Source organism: Tursiops truncatus, chromosome 17 (genome assembly GCF_011762595.2).
Source record: "Tursiops truncatus isolate mTurTru1 chromosome 17, mTurTru1.mat.Y, whole genome shotgun sequence".
In the NCBI taxonomy this organism is placed as follows: domain Eukaryota; kingdom Metazoa; phylum Chordata; class Mammalia; order Artiodactyla; family Delphinidae; genus Tursiops; species Tursiops truncatus.
In genome coordinates this window covers 5,870,724-5,889,211 of record NC_047050.1, presented here as the reverse complement: position 1 = coordinate 5,889,211, position 18,488 = coordinate 5,870,724, and the positions used below count along the sequence as shown (strand labels likewise).

General features: G+C 42.2%; 1 long non-coding RNA gene across 1 annotated transcript in view; it reads left to right on the top strand.

The window, feature by feature from the left end:
* LOC141276889 (uncharacterized) overlaps positions 1 to 18,488 on the top strand; it is a 160,004-nt gene that overhangs the window by 47,437 nt on the left and 94,079 nt on the right. Inside the window, exons 3-4 of the long non-coding RNA XR_012327156.1 lie at positions 6,914 to 6,975; positions 11,312 to 11,407. This is a non-coding gene — a long non-coding RNA (uncharacterized lncRNA). The remainder of the gene's footprint in view (positions 1 to 6,913; positions 6,976 to 11,311; positions 11,408 to 18,488) is intronic.

The window sequence follows — 18,488 nt, the reverse complement described above, 5'->3', positions numbered from 1 at the left end:
CAGTCCGTTTTTTTTTTCTTCTTCTTCTGGGACCCCTATAATTCAAATGTTGCTGCATTTAATATTGTCCCAGAGGGCTCTGAGGCTGTCCTCAATTCTTTTCATTCTTTTTTCTTTATTCTGCTCTGTGGTAGTTATTTCTACTATTTTGTCTTCCAGGTCACTTATTCGTTCTTTTGCCTCAGTTATTCTTCTATTGATTCCTTCTAGAGAATTTTTAATTTCATTTATTGTGTTGTTCATCATTGTTTGTTTGCTCTTTAGTTCTTCTAGGTCCTTATTAAACATTTTTTGTATATTCTCCATTCTATTTCCAAGATTTTGGATCATCTTTACTATCATTACTCTGAATTCTTTTTCAGGTAGACTGCCTATTTCTTCTTCATTTGTTTGTTCTGGTGAGTTTTTACCTTGCTCCTTCCTCTGCTTTTTGTTTCTCTGTCTTCTCATTTTGCTTAAGCTACTGTGTTTGAGGTCTCCTTTTTGCAGGTTGTAGGTTCATAGTTCCCGTTGTTTTTGGTGTGTGCCACCTGTAGGTAATGGTGGTTCAGTGGGTTTTGTAGGTTTCCTGGTGGAGGGACTGGTGCCTGTGTTCTGGTGGATGATGCTGGATCTTTTTTTCTGGTGGGCAGGGCCACGTCCAGTGGTATGTTTTGGGGTGTCTGTGAACTTATTATAATTTTAGGCAGCCTCTCTGCTGATGGGTGTTGTTGTGTTCCTGTCTTGCTATTTGTTTGGCATAGGGTGTCCAGCACTGTAGCTTGCTGGTCATTGAGTGGAGCTGGGTCTTAGCATTCTGGTAGTGATCTCTGGGAGATTTTTGCCGTTTGATATTACATAGGGCCGGGAGGTCTCTGGTGAACCAATGTCCCAAACTTGGCTCTCCCACCTCAGAGCGTCAGGCCTGACACCTGGCCGGAGCACCAAGACCCTGTCAGCCACACGGCTCAGAAGAAAAGGGAGAAGAATACATAAATTAAAAAAATAAAATAAAGGTATTAAAATAAAAAAGAAAAAAATATTATTAAAAATCAAAAAATGAGGGCTTCCCTGGTGGCGCAGTGGTTGAGAATCTGCCTGCTAATGCAGGGGACACGGGTTTGAACCCTGGTCTGGGAAGATCCCATATGCCGTGGAGCAACTAGGCCCGTGAGCCACAACTACTGAGCCTGCACGTCTGGAGCCTGTGCTCCGCAACAAGAGAGGCCATGACAGTGAGAGGCCCACGCACCGTGATGAAGAGTGGCCCCCGCTTGCCACAACTAGAGAAAGCCCTCGCACAGAAACAAAGACCCAACACAGCCAAAAATTAAAAAAAATAAATTAAAAAAGAAGGCTCAACATTAAAAAAAAAATCAAAAAATGAAAAAGTAATAAGCAAAAGAAAGAAAAAAGAAGAGAGCAACCAGACTGCAAAACAAATCCACCAATGATAACAACCACTAAAAAGAAGCATAGAGATATACACTCACAAAGGAGAAAAAGGAAAAGTATATATGTATTAAAAAAAAATTAAAGAGGAAGAGAGCAACCAAATTATTAATCAAATCTACCAATGATAATAAGCTTTAAAGACTAAAATAAGATAAACTGAAAACGAGAAACAAATTAGATGCAGAAAGCAAACCCCAGGTCTGCAGTTGCTCCCAAAGTCCACTGCCTCAATTTGGGATGATTCATTGTCTATTCAGGTATTCCACAGATGCAGGTACATCAAGTTGATTGTGGAGATTTAATCCGCTGCTCCTGAGGCTGCTGGGAGAAATTTCCGTTTCTCTTCTTTGCTCATTCATCTCCTGGGGTTCAGCTTTGGATTTGCCCTTGCCTCTGCTTGTAGGTCGCCTGAGTGTGTTTGTTCCCTGCCCAGACAGGATGGGGTTAAAGGAGCAGCTGATTCAGGGCCTCTGGCTCACTCAGGTCAGGGGGAGGGAGGGTACAGAATGTGGGGCGAGCCTGCCGCGGCAGAGGCCAGCGAGAGGTTGCAACTGCCTGAGGCACGACGTGTGTTCTCCCGGGGAAGTTGTCCCTGGACCACAAGATGCTGGCAGTGGCAGGCTGCACAGGCTCCTGGGTGGGGTGGGGTGGGGTGTATAGTGACCTGTGATCGCACACAGGCTTCTTGCTGGCTGCCGCAGCAACCTTAGAGCTTCGTGCCCGTCTCTGGTGTCCTCACTGATAGTCGTGGCTTGCGCCTGTCTCTGGAGCTCGTTTAGGCGGTGCTCTGAATCCTCTCTCCTTGCGCACCCCAAAACAATGGTCTCTTGCCTCTTAGGCAGTTCCAGACTTTTTCCTGGACTCCCTCTCAGCTAGCTGTGGTGCACTAGCCCCCTTTAGGCTGTGTTCATGCAGCCAACCTCAGTCCTCTACCTGGGATCTGAACTCTGAAGCCCAGCCTTAGCTCCCAGCCCCAAACCGCTCCAGCGGGTGAGCAGACAAGCCTCTCGGGCTGCTGAGTGCCGGTCGGCACCGATCCTCTGTGCAGGAATCTCTCCGCTTTGCCCTCTGTACCCCTGTTGCTGCGCTCTCCTCTGTGGCTCTGAAGCTTCCCCCCTGCCCAGCTGCCATCTCTGCCATTGAAGGGGCTTCCTAGTGTGTGGAAACTTTCCCTCCTTCACAGCTCCCTCTCACAGGTGTAGGTCCTGTCCCTATTGTTTTGTCTCTTTTTATTTTCATTTTTCTTTTGCCCTACCCATGTATGTCTGGGAGTTTCTTGCCTTTTGGGAGGTCTGAGGTCTTCTGCCAGCGTTCAGTACGTGTTCTGTAGGAGTTGTTCCACATGGAGATGTAGTTTTGATGTATTTGTGGGGAGGAAGGTGATCTCCATGTCTTAGTCCTCTGCCATCTTGAAGCTATTGGGGCTTCAACTAACTTTAGTCGTTTGTAAATGTCAGTGTTATCGGTGCTATATGTTTACTCAACTTTGAATTTTTCATGGGCACTGTTAATATATCAGAAATACGAAGATCTACATGAGTTCGAGGGTAACCGTGTAATTTATTACCCAAACCAGGATGCTTTTGAGAGTGAAAGGGGCATATTATTAATTATTGATATATTGGGACCACAGACACATACTGATGATACCAACCAGGGTTCTTGGACTTCCCCAATCAATGAAAATCGACTAGAGGCAAGACAAGAAGTTCAGGCAAGGCTTTACTGGGGGCTCCTGCTGCAGCAGGGAGGACCAAGAACAAGTAACAGCTTCCCTTGCTCACGCCCCAAGTTGGGAGGGAGCTGGTTCCTTATATGGGGTGAGGGTACGGGTGTGTCCAGGGATCGGGTCAGAGGGGTGGCTGAGGTGTTTTGCTCACCCCTTTGGTGGTGTGGAGTGCAGGGGGCATGCCCAATACTGCTTTGCTCCTGGCACCCTGTTTTTGCTCCTGGCTCTTCAGAAGTGGCAGTTGGGTTTTTTGATCTTTTTGTATCTTTTTGTCCATGATTTGCCCCAACTGCACATGCACACAGTTATTTTTAATCCCATATAGTTTCTTTGTATTCTGTTGCTTGCTGAAATGTTTGTCCAGGTGCGAGCATTGCAGCAAAGGGTCCCGGGTCCCAGCCTGTCTCACTGAGACTGTCCTGGTCAAGAGGGGCATGGGTCACCCTGTTTATTCTTTGGGTCAAATAACTTTGTCTACATTTATGGAATGACTGAGTTGGTTTAGATCAGGTCTGCAAACTATAGCCTGCGTGCCAAATTCAGCCTGATGTATCTTTTTGTAAATAAGGTTTTATTGGAACACAGCCACACCCAATCGTCTGCATGTTTTCTGGAGCTTTTTTCATCCTCCACCAGCAGTGCAGAGTCAGTACAATCGAGACTGCCTGGCTCATAAGACCTAAAATATTTACTGTCTGTCCCTTTACAGAGAAATACTGGATTAGATGATATCTAAGAGCTGTGTTGGAATCTAAAAAATAAAACAAATGGAAGAATATAACAAAGCAGCAACAGATCTACATATATTCAGAAGAAAGTAGTGGTTACCAGTGGTGAGAGAGGGATGAGGGGAGAGGCAAGTTAGGGGTAGAGGGAAGAAAAAGAAAAACCTGTGCTTAGTAAATGTTATTCAAGATTGCTAGATTCAGCTTTGGTGCAAAGCAGCTGTTAGATATGCAGCCTTGGGACCTGGTGAGGTTTTGCTGATCTGTTTCTGGGAAGCTATGGCAGGGGTGCGGCATATGGGATGAACTCTGAGAAGTCCAGCAGAAGGAAAACAAAGGTGGGGCTTTCAGGGTCCTGGAAGATGATGACTCATCAGACACCTTGGGAGAGAAGGACCTGACTATCCCAAAGGCCCTGACACATTCTAGAGTTGCTGGTATATCTGAAAGTCATTCATCAAACTTAGCCTCCTTTAAGAACGTGTATTGCAATAGATAAAAAATCTCACATGTCATGCTCATTGATCTGAGTTTTCAAAATTATTTTTGTCTGAAAATTGTGTGTTTGAGTTTTAATCTTGTGAATGCACTTGAATAGTTGGATTTTTTTTCTAAGTCTGATCTTTGAACAGTGTCCTAGAGGTAAGTTTGTATATGTGTGTGAGGGCAGCAGATTATGTAGATCCCTGTATAGACTTTGGATTTCCCTTCGAGTGAGATGAGAAGCTACTGCAGGGGCCTGAGCAGAGGAGTAACATATCTGACTTAAGTTTTAAAATGGTAAATATAGCCATTATGTGGAGACCAGAGAAAAATGGAGTCAAGGTCAGATGCAGGTAGGAAAGGAAGGAGGTTATTGCAATAAGCCAGGTGAAAATTGATAACAGCCTGGATGAGGATGTAGTAGTGGAGATGATAAAAATGGGTGCATTCTGGACATTTTTTGAAGGTAGGGTTTGCTGGTGGATTTTGTGGAGTGATGTAGTATATGAATGCAGAGAGAAGTCGAGCATGACTCCAGCGCTTTGGACCTCAGCACCTTCAGACATAGGGCTGCCATTTACTGATGGATAGATGTTCAAGTGTCCTCCGTTTTTAAAGGGAGAGGAATATTAGGACCTCTGTTTTGGAAGTCAAATGTGAGAGGTCTGCTTGGCATCACAACAATGGAAATGTTGAGGAAGTAATTGGATATATGAGTTCAAATTTCAGGATAGAAGTACAGCTAAACTGGGATGAATATATGTATTAGTTTAATGACGTAAGTATGCACTGAATGTATATTCAGTCCAGTTTAGTCAGACTTCTCTATTTCAGGATATACATATACACATGTTTGGGGATAGAATGAATGAACACACACACACATCATCAGCGTAAATAATGTTTACAAGCATGAGATTAGAGATCACAAAGGGAATAAGTATACCTAGAAGTCGGAGACCTAAGCCCTTGGGTACGCGATGTTTAGAAGTTAGGGAGATGAGGCAGAATCCATAAAAGAAGTGACGAGTGGCTGGCGGGAAAGGGGGAAAATTACGTGTGTGGAAGCCAAGGGAAGAGCTAGTGTCAGAAGGGGGATGTGATGGGCAGTAAATGGAGATCAGTAGATTGGTCAAGTAACGGAGGACTGGGAATTGACCTTCGATTGTCATGTAGAAATCGCTGGTGACATTGACAAGAGATTTTCAGGGGCTCAGTATGGACAAAAGCCTGATTGGCATGCATTTAAGAGAGAATTGAAGGAGGAGAATGTACATCATTGGGTGTCGATGACTCTTTTGCCTTTCCAGCCAAAGACCATCAGGGTTACACCATAGTTGAGCAAGTTGGATTTATTGCTCATTACAGTGAGGGAGACCATACACTACAGGAGCAGTGGGCCTCTCAGCAAGGTGTTGGGTAGTTTGGGGGCAGGTATGAGGAACCAGATCTTTGTTCTGGAGTGGAGGCTGTCTGGAAGCAGGGATAATTCTGTGCTGGACTATCTTAATAAATCTTAACAGAAAGACTAGAGTGAGGTCAAAGATGTAGTTAGTAGAGCTGTATCAGTCACTCACATTAGTCAGAAGAGGGGGGTGTTGGATAGTTTTGTGGTTTTCACAGTGACCTTGTTGTTGCCTGTCCTTAGATAAAATGATGAATGGGCCTTTTTTTTTTTGACCGTTTTATCATGCTCACAGAGTGACCTTGTCTGATGTCGATGTTCTGTGAAATTGTTTATGCTCAAAGGAAGAACACCAAGGTCTAGCTGTGAGTGGTGTGCTGTTACACAGACCACCACTGAGGAAGGACTCAGGGAAGAAGTAGGTTACACAAGGTTTGAGTTTTGTAACTGAATGTTGTTATATGTGATCCGTCTCTCATTCCCCAAACAAGATAATTAACATGTTTGGTTATTTATTTTTCTTTCTATCTCACTTTTCCAACTCTGAGGTTACAGGTTTTGGGGATTAGCATTTACCTAGCACATGACATTGTGAGTTTCATAAACCGGGCAGAAAATGGTGGTACATGAAATCTTAGCAAAAGCCTAATTTGTAATGCTAGAGTCTCATTAGCTTTATTTGGCCATAGAAACAGAGATTATGCATTCCAAACTAATCAATCAGACATGCGAGAATATTTACTTGAATATATCAAGGCCCCAAGTCTTTGGTTGTGTGGTCTCTTCATGATTGTGTTTCTTACTTGTGAGAGATGTGCTACATTTTCTGTATAATTGGTAAACAAGGTCCCTTAGGCTGTGGGTTAGTACCCATTAACAGCACTGAATTTTATGGAATATTGAATAGTCACTTAAAAATTTTTTTTAATTTAATTAACTGGTAACACCATCACATTAGTAATAATTTTGGATATTAGAAAGACTTTTATTTTCTTGATATATTTTTGTTTTGTATATTTGGCAGGAGAATCCAAAAACTATGTTCAAAAAGTAAAAATGTGTATAAATTTGCATAAAATTTGTTCCATAGAAAGTTTAATTTTATCTCCCACAGTTTAAGTGATTTTTTTTTTTCAGCTGTTTTCCAGTCGGATGAACCAAGACTAGTTACCATAACAACTGTGGTTATTACCACTGAGGTAAGTGGTCTTTTCTTACACCAACACATTTATCAACATGTTCACGGTACAAACATTAAAAGTTCATGATGTGAAAAGAAAGTCTTCCTCATACCCCCCAGCCACCAGGATCCCTCTCTAGATATATTCATGGGTATCAACTTCTTTTTATATCATTCAGAAATATTTAATGCTTATACAAGCATTTACACATATATTCTCTTAACCTTACAGAAATGGTCTGCCCTTGTTTTTTTCACTTAACAATATATCTTGGGGCTTGTTTCCTTACAAACTATATAGAGTGATTTCATTCTTTTAAGCAGTTAGTCTATTTTATAGCTAGCAAATGTTATTTCAATAAGTCCCATTATTGGATATTTAAATTATTTTCAACTTTTTACTATCACAAATCATTCATCATTGAACAACTTTATACATGTCCTATGTATCTGAGGAACAAATTTCCAGAGATAAAATTTCTGGGTCAAAGGTCATTGACATTTTAAAATTCAGTGACTATTACCAAATTTCTATGTACAGAAGTTGTACCAATTTCCACTCCCACTAGCAGAGGATGAGAATGTTCCCATACCATTGCCAACATGCTATGTGAGCAAACATATTGCTTATTACCAGTCTGTTAAGAGAAAAATGTTACTATGATTTCATTTTTCCTTTGGAATTTTAGGCTTTTCTTCTTGATATAAAATTGAATTCTTATAGTAAATATGTTTTCCTCAGTTTGTTATCTTTTGACTTTGCAATGGTTTTCCTTTGAAGACATCTTTTTATTTTTATGGAGTTGACTTAATTTTGGATTTTGTAGCCTCCAGCTTTTGTGTCATCTAAACAGGTTTCCCAACTCTAAAGTTACCAAAAACAAAAGAGGTACATAAACAAGCAAACAAAAACCTTCTTTCATAATATTTTTTCTAATATTTTAATATATGGAAATTTTTTTAACAAAGTTTTTTTAATCTGGATTTTTTTGGGGGTATAAAGTATGAGTTATAGATTCAAGTAAAAGTTTTCAGGGGCCAATCTAATTGTTCTATTATCCTTTACTGATTAATTTATCTTTTCACCATCTGTGAAATACAACCTTGATCATATATTAATAGCCACATGAATTTTGTTGTATTACTGGACTTGCTATTCTGTTACCTTAATCTAACTATTCATGTGCAATATATGTAGCCCCTAAAAGTAAGGCTAGTTTCCCCTCAGTACTTTTCTTTTTCATAATTTTCCTGGCTATGGAAGTTTTTTCTCCTTTATGTCTTCATGTGGACTTTTGAATGAGTTTACATAATGAAAAGAAATCTTAGTAATTTGTTGATGTCACATTAAATGTTTGCATTACCTTAGAGACAATTTATGTCTTTAGTTGAGTTCTCCCTTCCGAGATCACAGTAGGCCTTTCCATTTGTTCAATTCTTCTCTTGAATAATGTCTCCCAATACTAATGGGTTTTTGTCTGTTTTCCATGCCTTTTCTCTGTTTTATTAATGTTAAAACTGTTATCTGGCAAATAGGTACTCAAAATCATCAGATCTTTGTTGTGGATTCCATCTTTTTTCAATTTAAATACATTTAAATTTTATTATTGGGTGTCAGCTTGGGGAAACTTGCTGTTCTGCTCCCCTGTGTGTTCTTTATTCTACTACCAATATTATGCTCTCTTAGTTATTACAGCTGTTTAATAATCCTTTATATCTGGTAGGACAGTCCCCATCCTACCCTAACATGTCATTCTTCTTAAATCTTAAAATTTGTATGGAACCATGAAAGACCCTGTATAGCAAAACTATACTATACTATACTATAAATTTAAGAAGAAAAAAGCTGGAGACATCATGTTCCCCGATGTCAAACTATATTACAAAGTTACAGCAATTAAATTAGTATGGTATTGGCATAAAAACAGACACATAGATCAATGGAATGGAGTAAAGAGCCCAGAAATAAATTCACACATATATGGTCAATTAATTTATGACAAAGGAGCCAATAATATACAATGGGGAAAGAACAGTCTCTTCAATAAATTGTGCTGGGAAAACTGGACAGCTACATGAAAAAGAATGAAACTGGACCACTGTCTTACATCATACACAAAATTTAACCCAAAATGGATTAAAGATTTATATGTAAGATCTGAAACCATAAAACTCCTAGAAGAAAGTATAGATGATAATATCCTTAACATAGGTCTCAGTGATGAGTTTTTTGACTCCAAAAGCAAACACAACTAAAGCAAAGATAAACATGTGGGACCATATCAAACTAAAAAGCTCTGCACAGCACAAGAAACCATCAACAAAATGAAAAGGCATTTCGTGGGAGAAAATATTTTCAAATCATATATCTAGTAAGTGACTAATATACAAAATATATAAAGAATTCATACAACTCAATAGAAAAACCCAAATACTTTATTTACAGAATGGGCAGAAGATCTGAATAAACATCTTTCCAAAGAAGACATATAGATGGCCAACAGGTACATGAAAAAATGCTCTACCTCATTAATAATCAGGCAAATGCAATTTAAAACCACAGTGAGATCTCACCTCACACCTGTCAGAATGTCCATCATCAAAAAGACAAGTGATAACAAATGTTGGTGAGGGTGTGGAGAAAAGGGAACCCTTGTGCACTGTTGATGGGAATGTAAATTGTTGCAGTCATGGTGGAAAACAGTATGAAGGTGCCTCCAAAAATTAAAAATAAAACTTCTCTATGATCCAGCAACTCTACTTCTGGGTATTTATCTGGAAAAAATGAAAACACTAGTTCAAAAAGATACCTACCTGAAACTCCATGTTCATTGCAGCATAATTTACAATAGCCTAGATATGGAAGCGACCTAAATGTCCATCTTTGGATGAATGGATAAAGAAATTGTGGTATGTGTATACAATGGAACATTATTTAGCCATTTAAAAAATGAAATCTTGCCATTTGTGACAACACAAATGGACGTTGAGGGTACTATGCTAAGTGAAATCAGTTAGACAGAGAAAGACAAATTACATGTTGGAGGGGGTGGGAGACACGGGTGAACTGCTTTTGTTTTGTTTTTAGTTTTAAAAAAAGAGCTGCTGCAAAGCCACAGTAGTTAGAACTGTGTGAAGTTGGATCAGAGATAGATTGATAGATGAGTGGAACAGGATACAGAGCCCAGAGGTCACTCATACATAATACGGACATGTGGTTATGAGTGGGACAGCAGTGCCCCTTGCACCTTCCACCTCTAGGAAGGAAGCACAGTGCCTGGTAGGCCTCATCAGGTTCTGGAGACAGTATACAGCACACCTGGGAAATCTGTTCCAACTCATACATGAGGGGACGCAGGGCCGGCCAGCAATGAGTGGGGCGATTCAGCAAAGGGCTCAGCAGCAGGTCCAGACTGTAGGACACACAGCCTTGACACATGGGCCATATGACCTAGTCGACTTTGCCTATTATAGTAAAATTGTCAGAGGTAGCAAAAGATGTTGTGTGGCATTTATGGCAATCCTCAATGCAGAAATTATCACATGATGCCTTGATTTCTAGAGAAAGATATTACAGGAGAATTATAGATGTTTTGATAAACAGCTCCAGGCATGCTACTGGACTCTGTCTGAGACAGAGTACTTGACCTTGAATGGCAATGGGCAATGTTCCCAGAAGCTGAACAAGTAACACAGATGCCATGTTATCAATGATGGCTACACCGTCACCTCTCCCTCAGCTTATATTTGTTGCCCAGTGAGGGATCTCTTATGAGCAGCTGATGGAGAAGAAAAAAGCCCAAGCTTGGTTCATGGTTGGCTTGGGTCATGATGTGGGTATTAGGTAAAAATGGGCGATGGTTGTATTGACCTGCACTCAGGAATGGCATTGAAAGGCCGTGGCGAGAACACATCCTCCTGGGATGAACATCCAGCAAAGTTTTTCTGCTTTGTGTGCAATGAGAAGCTGCCTTCTCTTTGTACAGGTTATAGGTGTAGGTTATAATGCAGATAAGGAACTCCAGAGTAGTGGCAAATGGCCAGAAAAAAGACTGAAGGATTGCAACTCACTTTGCTTTCTTTATACCAATAGAAAAATTTGAACACTTATTTAATTGTTTCATCATGGAGTCAACACAACTCAAAACTCTGTTTTACCTAAAATGATTTCAGTTGAAAAAGACTTACAGTGGTGTTGGTAATAATCCCAGGATTACTACCAAATTTGTTTTTAGCCAGGTTACTATACTTGTGACAAATAAATATTGATAAAACGAGCTAATTTGCACTTACTGCCTCATGGCATCGGATATCCATGGAGCTTTACAATCTCCTTTGCTCTTTTCATTAACAAGGTTATACATGTATTGAGAGAAGACTTCTGCTTATCCCCCAAAGTCCTCTGGCTAGCCTCTGGACACAGAGGATGTCTCGTTGACTTCTTCGTCAAGGTAAGTAATCTAATCAAGTACCAGGGCGCTCACATGTTGTCAGATGGCTTTTTAAGCGATGTGTCTGAAATTTTACTTACAAAACAGATACATTAATCTTTGACTTACATAGATTTGGGAAGCTAGAATTTAAAAAAATCAAACAACACTCAGTGTTTCATATTTTTCTAATAGAAGATTACTTTGACCTTTTGATTGGTAGCTGATAGTTTAATGCTGATATTTAATGCTTGCATCAAGAACTCTTCTTAGTCTTGTGCTGTCCAGTACGGAACCCGCTAGTGACACATGTCTACTGAGTGCTTGAAATGTAACTCATCCAGATTGAATTGGGCTGTAAGTAAAAAATATGAACTGAATTTCAATGACAAAGTATACAAAATGTAAAATATTTTATTAATAATTTTTGTTTTAATTATGTGTGAGATGATAATATAATATTTTGGGTATATTGAGTTAATTAAGTAAGTATAAACTCCTATAATTACCAATTGTTTAGGGTAAGGTACAAAATACCTGCACACGCTGGGCTTCAAATTGTGATCCTATCATTTATTTCATCATATTTCCTACCATTATTAAGTATTAACCCCCCAATTTTATACTGATTGTGATTTTTATCCTCTTTACTCCTTGATCCACACGCTAGACCCACAGGTGTGTTAAGTGAAATTTATGGGAAGGGCTGAGGGATCGTCCACGAGTGGAACAACAGCGACAACAGAAAAACAAAGTATTGAGTTGTGGTTCTACCTCGACTATAGTGATAACATAAAGGCATAAATACCACGCAGGCATCCATTCCAGAGAACTCCATCCATTCCAGGCTTCTCCTCTACTTTTTCCCTTCCCCACTTGCCCCCCTAGCCAACCATTCCCACCATTCTGCCTCCTAAGTAACTCTCAAATGTGTGCTTTACCCTCACATCTGTTGCTACTATCTTGGCAAAACCCCTTATTATCTTTCCTGGGATTATTTCAGTATCCATGGCTTGGGTCCAGAATTCCGAGTCCCTTTGTCCTACTATTTATTCTTCAAAAGTGGACCAACTGTTTTTTTCCTAAAATGCCAATCTGTTCAACTTTTTAATTGAGTCCTGCAAAAATCTGACTGCCCACACGATAAAGTACACACTGCTTAGAGAACATTCCCTTGTGCCGTCTCTCACCACATCATCCCCCGCGTCAGCCATGTTGGACTGGTGTACATCCCCGACGGGCTGTTGCTGCCGGAGACTTTCAACTTGTGCTCACTGGCATATTTAATCGGCCTTTAGGAAGTAATGAGGTCATAAGAGTGGGGCCCTGATCCCATAGGATTAGTGTCCTTATGAGAGGAGACACCAGAGAGCTCTCCCTCTCTCCCTGCCTCGTGACAGGGACGAAGTCAGAAGGCAGCCATCTGAAAACAGGAAGAGAGCTCTCGCCAGAGACCAGCTTTATTGGCACCCTGATCTCTGACTTTCAGCCTCAAGAACTGTGAAAAAATAAATGTTGTGTAAGCCATGTGGTCTATGGTAATTTTTTGTGGCAGCCTGAGCTGACTGATAAAAAGGCTCTGCTCAAACTTTGTCCCTGGAGAGTGTGCTCCAGTATCTAGGCTAGGTGTCTTTCCTCTGCTTCCATACAGCCCCTAGACTCTGTCATCAGAGCCTCACATCATTCTGTGGTTATTGTCATTTTGATCTTCTGTCCTACTTTGTGAATTCCGTGAAGGCCGAGTACAAGTCTTTTATTCATCTTTGCATCAAAGTCCTCAGCACATAATCGTTCGTTTTAATGTTGAAAGAGGTACAGGACAGAGATGATGTTTTGCTGTTTGAGCATTTAGGAATGTTTTGTAAACATCTTCCAAGGCAAATAAAGAGTGTTTGGGGGAATACATTTCATGCAGAGTTCTCACAAGTAACTTCCACCTTGAGGCCACCTGGACAGAGAGAGCAACAGGGATCCCAAGCTGGTCAGCCGGTGTGTCTGGGGAGGTCTTGGGGAGCCGTGTTTCTTGGGAAAGGTACCAACCACACAATTAATGGAGTTATCTCCGTGAGACATCCGTGTTAAAGGGACTTGCTCCCTCCTTCTGTGACCTCAAATGCAAATGGTTAAAGACAAGAGAGTAAGGAAGAATCTTTAGTCATCAGAACACGGTGATCCAGTGCCTTCGAGAAGCAAACGGGACTGCGTCTTCCGGAGGGCTCCGTTTCTGCAAGCGCAAGGAATAAAACAATGCTGCAGCACAGTTGTTCAGTTTTCACACGTTCCCAGTGCAAGAATAATGGGGGCGGTTTTCTCAGGCTTCGCTAGGGCTGTACCGTTTATTTCTCCCTTCAGATTACTTTGTGAACCCAGTCAATTCTGTGCAATTTTATGAGATCCTGGGTAGTGGAGATATGATATGATATAGTGTGTATTCATTGATTTTTCTCTTCCATTTTTTTATGTCTTTATCAGTTATCTTTCTCTTTTCATTCGTGGCCTATTTCTTTACTGATTTTCCAGGCATGCCGTGTTACCTTGTTTGTACAAATTAGACTTGGCTGGTTTGGGGGATGTCCTGGAGAGTTTTCAGGAGTGGAGGGGTAAGCCTCCAACAGTTACTACTAGCTAGCCTGCTGGAAGAGGGAAAAGGCATGGTTTATCCATGGGGTCACACAGACTTGTTCCTAGACAGTCCTGGGTTAGAATGCTGAGTGACATTTATTTGCTGTGTGATCTTTGATAAGCTTCTTGACTTCTCTGAGCCTCAGAATCTGTAAACTGGAAATAACGATGCTTACCTTGCAGTGTCGCAAAGACGAGAGACAGTAGGCACTCAAAAAATGTGAACTCTTGTTAATAATGCCCCTTGCTGCCCCATTGTCCTTGGAAGGTATCTACCTCTGTGGCAAGGAAGAGGTAAAGATGACTAAGGCATATAGGAGACTTGGGACCTGGAAGGAGCCTGAGAAATTGCTATTTTCATCTAGAGGGATGTCTAACTCATTCACGATAGATAGTTTTGATTTTCTTCTTTAATATCTCTGGGAAAGAGATTTAACTTCAACACTTCACAGCAAAATTCATCCTAGTGTTTCATCATCATAATGAGTAAGAAGTTTTTCCTTATATTCAGCAGAATTCTGTCTGGTTTTAAAGCAAGCTCATTTCCTCACATTCAGACCCTGGGGGAAAGCGAGAAATCTGTTGAGTCTCTCAGTTGAGAAAATCTTCACATATGGAATCATCGCTCTTTTTCTATTTCTCCCCGAGTCTGAATGAGCGCAGGGCTGGGAATGGGTCCTCATGGACACGGGTCCCCATCGCTTTGTCATCTTCCACCTTTCATGTGAGGTGGGTTCATTTTCTTCACATCTGGTTAAACGTGTGTCTGTACTCGGCAGAGTCAAACGACTACAGAATAGAAGGCAAGGATGTCTCCTCAAGGCTGCAGAAAAATACAACTTATTTTGATGGTGTACTACCAAATCCCAGTACTTTTAGAAAAGCGTCTCCTATCCTAGTCAGGGCCTTTACAGAGGATTCTGGTGTCTTTTATGATGGAGCATAATAACAGCGTGGTGGTTAAGATGACAGTTCTGGAATCACACAGGCACAGTTGCTGTGTGTGTGACCTGTAGCAGTCATTGAACTTGTCCAGCTCAGCTGTCTGCTCTCTACAACGGGACAGCACACCTAGATGCCCCCAGGGTCTGGAGGTGACCATATGTTCCGGTTAGCAGGACACTGCTTCAGGGTGCTTCCTGCAAGCATCTCTCCTTCACAGTGCGCTCCGCAGGGAGGCCCAGAGGAAGGTGGGGAAGCACTCCCTGGGGTGAGGGCTATAGGATCCGAGTGAGCTCTGCCCCGGCCTCGTGCCCAGACCCTCCGCCTGCCCGGTGATCACCCTCCCACCGCTCTCTCCGGCGGAGACCAGCGTCCTGAGGTCTCCTGCCCACACTGGCGCCCCGACTCTGCCTGCTGGCCCTGTGGGTCTCGCCTATGCCTGGAAAGTTCCTTCTGAGCCACACGCCGTGTGCACCTCCATGGCACTGGTCGCTGATCGCAGGCACCCTGCCTGCTCCAGATGGCTGCCCTCTGCTCCCCGCGACAGCAAACAGCAAACTGCCTGTTATCTGAGGAGCTGAGCTATTCCCTCTGCAGAGACGTCTGAGGCCCCAGCCTTGGGGAGGGGGTCTTTCCAGTCTGTCATTTCTTGGTTTCTCTCTGAACCATCTCTCCCCAAGGGCAAAATACAGAGTGTCTTTGTATCTCATAGTAACACTTTGATTAGAGTTTGATTCTTCTTTATGTTAAACCTCCCCCGTTTAACTCACGGTGTGATTTCTCTCTCCTAATTGGACCCAGGCTGATCAAACATGAAACCGGCCCCCTCAGACCCCTGACTGTAGGAGAGGGTCCTACAGGTGACCCAGCTGCTGTGCTCAGATACCTGTCGATGTACCAGAGCTAAGGAACAACTTGGTTTTGGTTCCTGGTGAAGAAGTTCTTATTGTTGTTGAATTACTGTTCTTCTAATTACCATCATTTAGGGACACAGATGTGTTGGGTGGTGACAGCCCTGACTGGTTGTATTTCTAAAGCTTTTCATTCATCTTCTTTCCCTACATCTGACCAATAAACACAGTGCCAGCGAAAGCTCCGCTTAGCAAACTGGAATGCTGTATTTCGGTCTCTGCTTACCGCCATCTTGTTCTGATAAGTGGAAGAAACATGCAGTAACGTGGTGAGACCTCAGCTTCACACGTTACACCCCACTCTGCTCATCTCAGAAGCCGTTTCTAATTCTTGTTCCTCAGACTAACACCTAGCAGAAACCGATATCTAGGTTCTGTCCACTCTTAGGCTCCCATGGTCCTGATCTGGCATCCCTAGATGCTTAGGTATTAGTTTACCTTTTTTTATTGGTAGAAAAAACATGTGAGTTGTTCACAGTGTTTTTAAAATTAACTGTAAAATCATTTGCTTTCGTGGTTGTAGTTCAGAGTTAACAATGGGACTTTCTTCATCTCTGGAAATAGTATACAGATCTGAGCACATGATGGAAAGAGTTTGTCCTACCTCATGGAAGGAAAAATAGACAAGAAATTGGAGACAGTTGGTCTGATCCTGTTAATGTGACTTGGATACATGATGCTGACTAGTTTATTATTCCCAAGACTTCCCCTCCTTTGGCTCTAAAATATGCTTCAAGGACCCAGGCTACTGAGGGATGTGAGTAGCTCTCCCGGCCCCATTCTGACATGATTTGTGATATTTCCATCTGTGCAATATTCGGCCTCCAGTGCCTTGGTGGCCCGTGTGTGTGATGTATGGTGTCCTATGAATAACTGGTACCCATTTTCCACTAAGGAGCTGATTGCAAGAGATTTTGCTGTAAGTGAATAAGGAATAATTTCATAAGGTTTGATTCTCCAGGGAGCCCCACCGGATGCATGTGGGACTTTCTAAATTAATTCAGAGCCAGAGCCAGAGAAGGTGGCTAAACATTTTGGCCGATTCAATCACGGCCTGAGTGTTCTGACTGGCCGTGTTCAGAGAGCAACAATTTAACCTCAGCAAGGTAACCTGGATGGGGTGTGCTATTATGGTAGTTTATTGGTTCGGTCATATTCTTGTTGCAGGAGAAGAGATAATTTTGGTAATTGGGAATATTTCCAGACTTACATGCTCAGCCACATACACCATTAACATAAATGCTTCTTTTCACTCAGGCCCTGGAAATAGTAGCTGTGATTAACATGCTCACCCGTATGCTTTTTTACACCCTTTAAAAGTGAAAGATGAGTTTTAAAGAATTAAACATGGACCGGAATTCATTCTGTAATCGCTTGAACAAATGGCATTTTAAAGGATCTAACAGGAGAACGTTTGTGCTGAGAAGAAACGGCAGCTAAGAAATTGATTTCTTATGACAAAGAGAAGCTTTTGCCGTCGCATTTTCAATGGAATAGAAAGAGAATTCTAAAATATGCAATATAATCAGGCTCGCTCTTGTCTCTGGCTGAAAGCCAAAGCTCGATCTTATACTGTCATTCTGGATTCTCTTTTCTGCCTCTGCTCCCTTCCTACCCCGGCCTGAGCCTAACCCACAGAGACTCCCTCTTTCCCCGGCAGGAGCATGCCGGGATTTGCAGGGATGTTCGCCTCATCGTGCCTTTACACGACCAGCATAGATCTCCAGATGTTTCCAAGTCACGAAGGGAGCTGGGCGCCCTGGAAATGTAAACTCACCTCACCCAGTGGGTCGAGGATGGACTCAGGGTTACTTAAATGCCTCTCGAAAGCCCACTTTAAAAATTGAATTAGCAGTCAATCAGCAATATATTCCTGAATATATTCTCTTATGCTTTCTTTTATGCTCCGGTAAGCCTTGTGTGTCCATCTGCTGCTAGTGTGATTCTTTGCCAGCGAGCCCGTATCTAGTAGACTGTCTTTGATAAAGGGCATGTGTGCTTAGAAAGGTGTATATTAGAGGAAAAAGATATTCAATTTAAATGAATAATACACTACAGATAGGGAATGTGTTTATAAGAGTTATTATTTTTGTCATGTCCTGACATGAGAGTGGCCTGTGATTTATTACTGCAGAGAGCGGGAGAGGACAGCCCAGAACAGCACACGATGCAGCTTCAAGTGTTGCAAATTCCACTCGGATGTGCAAATGGCAGTGTCACCCAAGAGCTTGTCAGCTGGCCTTGGCTGACCTCTGCTCCCTGGTCTGGATCAGCCCTTCGTGTCCTGTGGCCCTCATTTTAGGGCAGTCGTCAAATTTGTCATCCCTGTCCAGTGCTGGTGGCACAGGACAGGCTGTGAGCCTCACGACGGCAGGGCTCTGATTTGCTTGTTGCCGAATGCTCATAACCGACACGTGCCTGCCTCTGTAAGTGCTCAATCCATGCTGAATAAGTGCCGTTAATACAGGTGCAGAGACCTAGCAGGCAGCGATCCTTGGGGCTGAATGTGGAAGGTCAGAGTAGAGGCAGGTCATGTGTCCCAGGCTAGGGACTTGGGGAAACAGGAGCCTCTGCATCAGTCGCTGAGAGGGAGCTGCCCACGGCATGGCCAGGAGGACTCCGCCTGG